Source organism: Galeopterus variegatus, unplaced genomic scaffold, assembly GCF_000696425.1.
Source record: "Galeopterus variegatus unplaced genomic scaffold, G_variegatus-3.0.2 Scaffold4699, whole genome shotgun sequence".
Lineage (NCBI taxonomy): Eukaryota > Metazoa > Chordata > Mammalia > Dermoptera > Cynocephalidae > Galeopterus > Galeopterus variegatus.
The window spans coordinates 113,833-120,529 of NW_007730810.1; the positions used below are offsets into that span (position 1 = coordinate 113,833).

The 6,697-nt window shown below is 36.3% G+C and overlaps 1 pseudogene; it reads right to left on the reverse strand.

The window, feature by feature from the left end:
- Window positions 1-3,695: 3,695 nt before the first annotated feature.
- Window positions 3,696-5,476, reverse strand: LOC103603610 (annotated as a pseudogene).
- Between the last annotated feature and the right edge of the window lie 1,221 nt (window positions 5,477-6,697).

A 6,697-nucleotide genomic window follows, 5' to 3' on the forward strand; every position in this document is an offset into this window, starting at 1 on the left:
GAGGGAGGAGGGAGGGAGGTTTCGGTGATTGGACACAATAACTAACTACATTGTATATTGATAAAATAAAAATAATTAAAAAAAAAAGAATAGTTATGTTGTTACCTAAAAAAAAAAAAAAAAAAGACTTCAATCACTGCAATAATCTAGGGGAAAAAAACCTAGATAAATTGCTGACTCCTCTCTGTTCCATTTTTGCCCATGGATCATCACTGGCTGAGGCTCAGATGGATGAGCACATATGTGGGGGGTTTCTCACTAATGAGGTGGTGTGAACAAAATGCTCCTGCAATTTTATGGACTGGGAGCTGATGACCAAAAAAGAGGAAAGACCTAGGAGTAGAAAGGTACTGAGTACTTATCTGCAATGGAGAAAATGCATCTTCCAGGTTTTTCTGCTCTCCCCCTACAAAAAAAGATTTTAGCAAAAGTACCTGTGGAATGTCTCTGCCAAAGTCACCTGATAAAGACATTTCTCATTAATGGCACCTGGGCTAGGAATGCAGCTATGTGTGAGGGCATGGCTGGTCAGGGGTCCTGTTTCCTTGACGGCAACTCCATTTGGATACTGCAATGCATTGGTTATACAAGTCAGGTGTGGGAAGAGCAGCTTTCTCCCACGAGGCCTACCAAGTATAGTCTTTGTAATTGACTACGATCCGGCCTGAAAAATCACACATAAATTTTTAACCATGAGTAAGAGTCCACATGTTCATTGCATTTTTTGAGTTTTTTGTTTGCTTCATTTCTTTCTTTCTTTTTTTTTTTAGGGGTTGCTCTAAGACTTACCATATACATTTTAACTTTTCAGAATCAGCTTCAAATTTATACTACCTTAATTCCAGATAGATACAGAAATATTAATTCTATATGGCTACATTACCTTTACCGTATTTCGCAATATTATTGTTATGTATGTTATACATGTACATAAATGTTACAAACCAAATGATACATTTTATGTCTTTTAAAGAATCTTCAAGAAGAAAGGAGATCAAGTATGTATTTACAGCTTTTGTTATATTAACCTTTTTGTTTATCATAGCTGTTTCTCTTCATTTTTACCTGTGCATTCAAGTTAGCATCTGAAGTCATTTTCTAAACTCAATACAGTTTTGCTCCCACCTATCACCTTTGTGCTGTTATTGGCAGATGTATTATATTTCTATATGTTATAGGCCAAACTATACACAGACATACACACACACACACACACACACACACACACACACACACACACACACAATTGCTTTTTAAATTGGTTAAGAGAAGGTGAATAAATATGCATTTATGCAGTCTTTTATAATTGCATAATTACTTTTACTGGTGCTCCTTTTGTGTGTGTGGATTCAAATTATCATCTGAGGTCACACACTATCAGCATGAAAAACTTCCTTTAGTATTTTTTGTATGGCAGGTGGGCTAGTAACAAATTCTGTAAGTTTTTATTGTTCTAGAAAGTGATTTCACCTTCATTTTTAAAAGATACATTTTCTGGATAGTTTCTCTTTTATTTGAGGACTTTGAATATCCTACCGCCTTCTGGCCTCCATTATTTCTGATAGGAAATTAGCTGTTAATCTTATTGGAATTCCCTTGTAAGTGATAAGCTGTTTTCTTTTGCTGCGTTTAAGATTTTCTGCTGGATTTTAAATTTCAATATTTTTCTATGATGTCTGTTTGGTATCTCTTTGCATTAATCCTATTCTGAGTAAGTTGAGCTTTCTGGTATGTAGATTAATATTTTTCACCAAATTTGAAAAGTTTTCAACCATTATTCATTTACATATTTTTTTCTTCTCATTTCTACTCCCTCTCCTTTCCTTCTAGCACTTCCACTACATGCATGTTGGTTCCTGTGATGCTGTCTCACATTTGTCTGAGACTCTATTCATTTATATTTATTCTTTTAACCTCTCTTATGAGGATCAACCCATCTTTAAGTTTCCTAATTCTTTCTGCTTATAGTTCTAATCTGTTGTCAAGCTCCTCTAATGATTTTTTCATTTCAATTATTATATTTTTCAACTTTAGAATTTCCCAAAGTATTTTTTTCTTAATCTCTATCTTTTCATTACCATTCTCTATTTGATGAGGCATTGTTGTTATATCTTCCTTTACTTCTTTAAACATGATTTCATTAGTTCTTTGAACATACTTATAATGGCTCATTTGAAGTCATTGTCTGTTAAATTTGACATCTAGTTTCTCTCACAGGCAGTTCCCTTTTTTAAAACTTTATATATATATTTCATATCAAGAAAGACAGAAGACAAAAGGCATAAAGATGCTCAGATCCCCTAATGATAAATATATATCAATGATTTTTATTAAAATAAATTTATATTATTATTTCCTGCAAGCAATATACCCTTTCTTGTATAAATAAAAAAAAATCAGTAGTCCGAATTGAAATGCTTTGTTTTTCTTTTCTTTCTTTTTTTTTCAGAAAATCTGCCATGACTTTTTGAATGAGTAACAATTTTTTATAAAATAGGCTTGGTGCATATGCTAAGTTTTTAAGCAGTTCAGTTACACATGCTAACTACATACACAATAGATAATACAGTAAGAAAACACTCAACATGATGGACAGTTAAAATCTTCACTAATACACTGAAAGTTGACATAAATCATGCCTTCAAAATAAATAATACACAGTAGAATATTACAGAAACAAAATATAAATTCATATCTTCCTAAATGAAATTTATATGGGATAAAAGTAGAAAATAATTTTTTACAAAATATACAATATGCAGGAAGAAAAGATACCAAAATGGCATTCAGATCCATAATAAAAATTGACTAAACTGTGAAGTGCCCCAGCTAAAAGGAATGCAAGATGAAATTCTAATTTAATAGAGGTTGACAGAGTTTGGATATGTTGTCCCCTCAAAGCTCATAGCAAAATCTGATCCAATCCCCAACTTGGCAGTTTTGGGAAGCGTTTGGGTCATGGAGGCGGATCCTTTATGATTAGATTAATGCCCTCCCTGGGAGCAGGGGGTAGTGAGTGAATTCTCTCTTTATTAGTTCCCTGGAGAGCTGGTTGTCTAAAGGACCCTGACATCTTCTCTCCCTCTCTCTTGCTTCTTTTCTCCATTTAACCTTGCACCTGTGACTGCCTGCCACTTTCTGCCCTGAATAGAAGCAACCTGAGGCCCACAACAGATGCAGCTGTCCCAGAATAGTGAGCCAAATAAAACTCTTTTCTTTATAAATTACCCAGTCCCAGGTATTCTACTATAGCAGCACAAAAACTGACTAGTATAGAGGTCATAAATGTAAAAAGTGTATAGAACACTGAAAAAAATCAAGCAACTTTTCCTTCCAATTTCTGTTAAGATGAGAATCTTAAAGTAACAGAAAAGTGGCGTCAAACCCACTGTTTTCATCTCTTTTTTAATTATAAAACCCTGTTTGACTATGGGTCAAACTGGAAGGGCAGAAACAGAATTCTTTATAAAAAAATTCACAAGAGTTGCACTAGTTCTGAAGACATTTTTGTCTTTAGCCTATCTACTGTATGTATTGAATCTGAGATGGATTTCTGTATCCATTGGACACCAAAGATAAGAAAAGCAAGATGGGGCACAAAATGCAAAATTTCAATAGTAATAATAATATTTTTGTGTTAGTTCAAAAGGGCCCTGTATTTTCTCTCCCTTCAGTGGTTTGACAAGTCATCATGTTTAATGGGACAACATATCATGTAAGCAAAATCTGTCTCGGATGTGAGGTCAAACATTTTCATTCGGTTGTACTAGATTCTCCAGAATTGAAATCAATTTTAGGAATTCATTGACATTTTATTCTATAAACTGGCTTTCTATAGGGATTCCATTAGAAGGCTGATATGCAAAGGTTTGTGGTGTTGTGAATTATTACAGTTCTTGAAAGATCTCTTCCAAGGAATATCTCATTCCTTTATACAGTTTTCTTGTATAAAACAAATACAATATTCACAGAAAGGCTTCTTCCTGACTTGCTTCCTTTTAGGGTCTAACATGTTCAGTAACATGTCTGCATACATCTTAGAAGCAGTAAAAAGATTGTTATACATCTGAGAAATTCATTTCAGGAAATCTCTGAACCATGCTCTTTATCTCACATAAACCTGATAAATGATATCTTGAAAAGGACTAGAAAAGTAACTGATGAATCTTCTAGCTCATTTAGACTAAAGTGCACTATTGTTTCATCCAGGTATAAAAATAGGCAGAATTTTGGTGTGCTTCTTGTTTTCAATGAAAGAGCAGGTATCCTATTTAATTGTTCTTCTATCAGTGATGGAAGTTGTTTGATAAAATAATACGGGTCAAATACTTTCCAATCTTATTCATAGGTGACCTCTTCATGAGCTGATGAATACTACCTGGAGTTACAGATGTTTAAAGCATGGGATATCGCAGTAAACTCTTTCTTCTGGTTCTTCTAAACTATTATTTATTGATAGCCTCACTTGAACTGCTTGATTTAAGGAAGCTACTCCATGATTTGTTGCTGCAGTACCAGTTATGATTTCATCCACCTCTTCTAGATCAAATTGTTTTACCATCCCTTCAGCTTTCATAGCCTGTCCTGGAGAATATGACCCTGATATTTCATTTTCGTTTGCTGGTGAAAAAAATTTGAAGATTGGAGAAAATATAGTCCCTGACAATGTAGTCCTTAGGGGACTGCCAGAGTAAGGAATATCTTCTAATTTTACATTTTGTCTTATGTGTTGTTTTATCATTTTGTAACTACAAGCTTTCCAGATATTTGTTTGTTAGGTTTTTCTCCTGCTCTTGGAGTTGGTGTGATCAAATTATTATTCATATTATGTCCAACCCTACTCTATTTCAAAGGATTTCCTTCCTCTCTTGGGTGTGATTTCTTTAACGAATTTTTAAATTGAAGTCAACAAGCTGGTTTCATTTTTTGGTGTTTTTTTGTCATCCTGAAGGTAGGTGCTGTGGGCCAAATGTGTCCCCCCAAATTTCATACATTGGAAAACTCAGTCTCCATTGTAACAGTGTTAAGAGGGTAAGAAATCCTATTACGTTAATTGAAAGGTGGGGCCTGTAAGAGGGGATTAGATTGTGAGGACGGTACTCTTGTGAATGGATTAATCCATTGAAGGTTTAATGGGTGGTCATGCGTGTGATTATGATGGCTTTACAAGGAGAGCAAGTGATAAGCTTAGCTCTATCCTGCTCAGCCCAGGCCACTCACCATATGATACACTGTGTTGCTATGGAGAGTCAGCACCAAGAAAAAGGCCCTCGCCGGATATGCCCCCTGGGCCATGGACTTCTCAGCCTCCAAAACTGTAAATTACCCAGTTTCAGGTATTCTCTTAGAAGCAACAGAAAGCATACTAATACAGTAGGCTATCACCAACCTCTGAATATTTCCTTTTTGCTCTGGCAGTACATTGTTTTTGAATTTGATTTGATTGCTAAGAATTTTTCCATGTTCTCAGCCTCATTTTTTATGGGTGCCTCGTGTAAAACTAACAGTAGCGACAGAGAAGTGTCCTCAGGCTCTGACTATGGTCCTAATTCCTCTATGTGTGGTATCTTTCCTGCTTAGCCTGCAGCAGCAACAAACAGCACCTGTGACTAGTAGCAATTTCTTACCTACTGCCCTGCCGCATTGTATGTGCAGAGACATAGATGAAAAAACAGCCAATTTCTTTTGATCACTTTTTTCCAAGTGTATGGGCCTGTATACTACGAGGTCTAAAATTTCATGTGCTGTCTTGACATCTTTGAGCCTCATGGAGCCTCAAAAGCCTAAGCAGGATTTCCTTTACTCTTGCCCAATATGCTGCCCAGCCAGCAGAAAAGCCTTTCCACACAGCTAGTTCCCATATCAGCCAGACCAGCTGTACTCCACCCAGTCTTCAGACTAATGGGCTTCATCTTTTTGCCAGACTGCAAAATTATTCAAACAAATCAATCACATCCTCCTGTAGGAACTATAGGTTATTTCAACCTCTCTTTACTACAAGGCCTGCCTCCACACTTCCTGCTTGTTCTTTCTGTTCCTGAGTGCAATGCTCGTGTAGCCCTGCATGGGATGCCATGTCTTTCTCTGAGACTGTATGTTCAATTAATAAACTTTAGTTTGATTTTGTCTGTCCGGTGTCAGGTGTTGTGTGTTTGGCCATCTCTTACTTGTTAGGGTGGAGGATCCCTCTCTCACGAAAAAGGTAGATCAAAACTAGGGTTAGATTTTCCTGTTTCTTTGCATGTCTCATAACTTTTTTGTGAGAAAGTGCACATTTTAGACAATATTTCCCAGCCATTCTGTGTACTGGTCCTCCTCCCTTTGGAGCCTGTTATTGTTATTTGCTTTTTGATTTGTTTATTGACTGGTTGAATTATTTTGGTGAAGTCTATTCCACCTCCCCCAAAGTGTGAAATCTCTGAGTTTCCTCCCCAAGAGTGCAGACTTGGTATGCTGACAGCCACCCTGGGATTACAGTGGCTTTGGCTTTAATTGTCTCTTTCCCTGACCACACTCAGCTGTTAATCTCCACTAATTGCTAGGTAGGGCATAAATTGCTCAACAGACTGATCCAATTAAATTCAGGCTCCTTTGAAGAGAGAGATATTTAGGCAGTGTTTGTGATTTGCTTTTACCGCAGAAGGACTCTTCTTAGCTGTCTCTTTACCTGGTCCTTTCTGGTAAACTACCTTGCCTA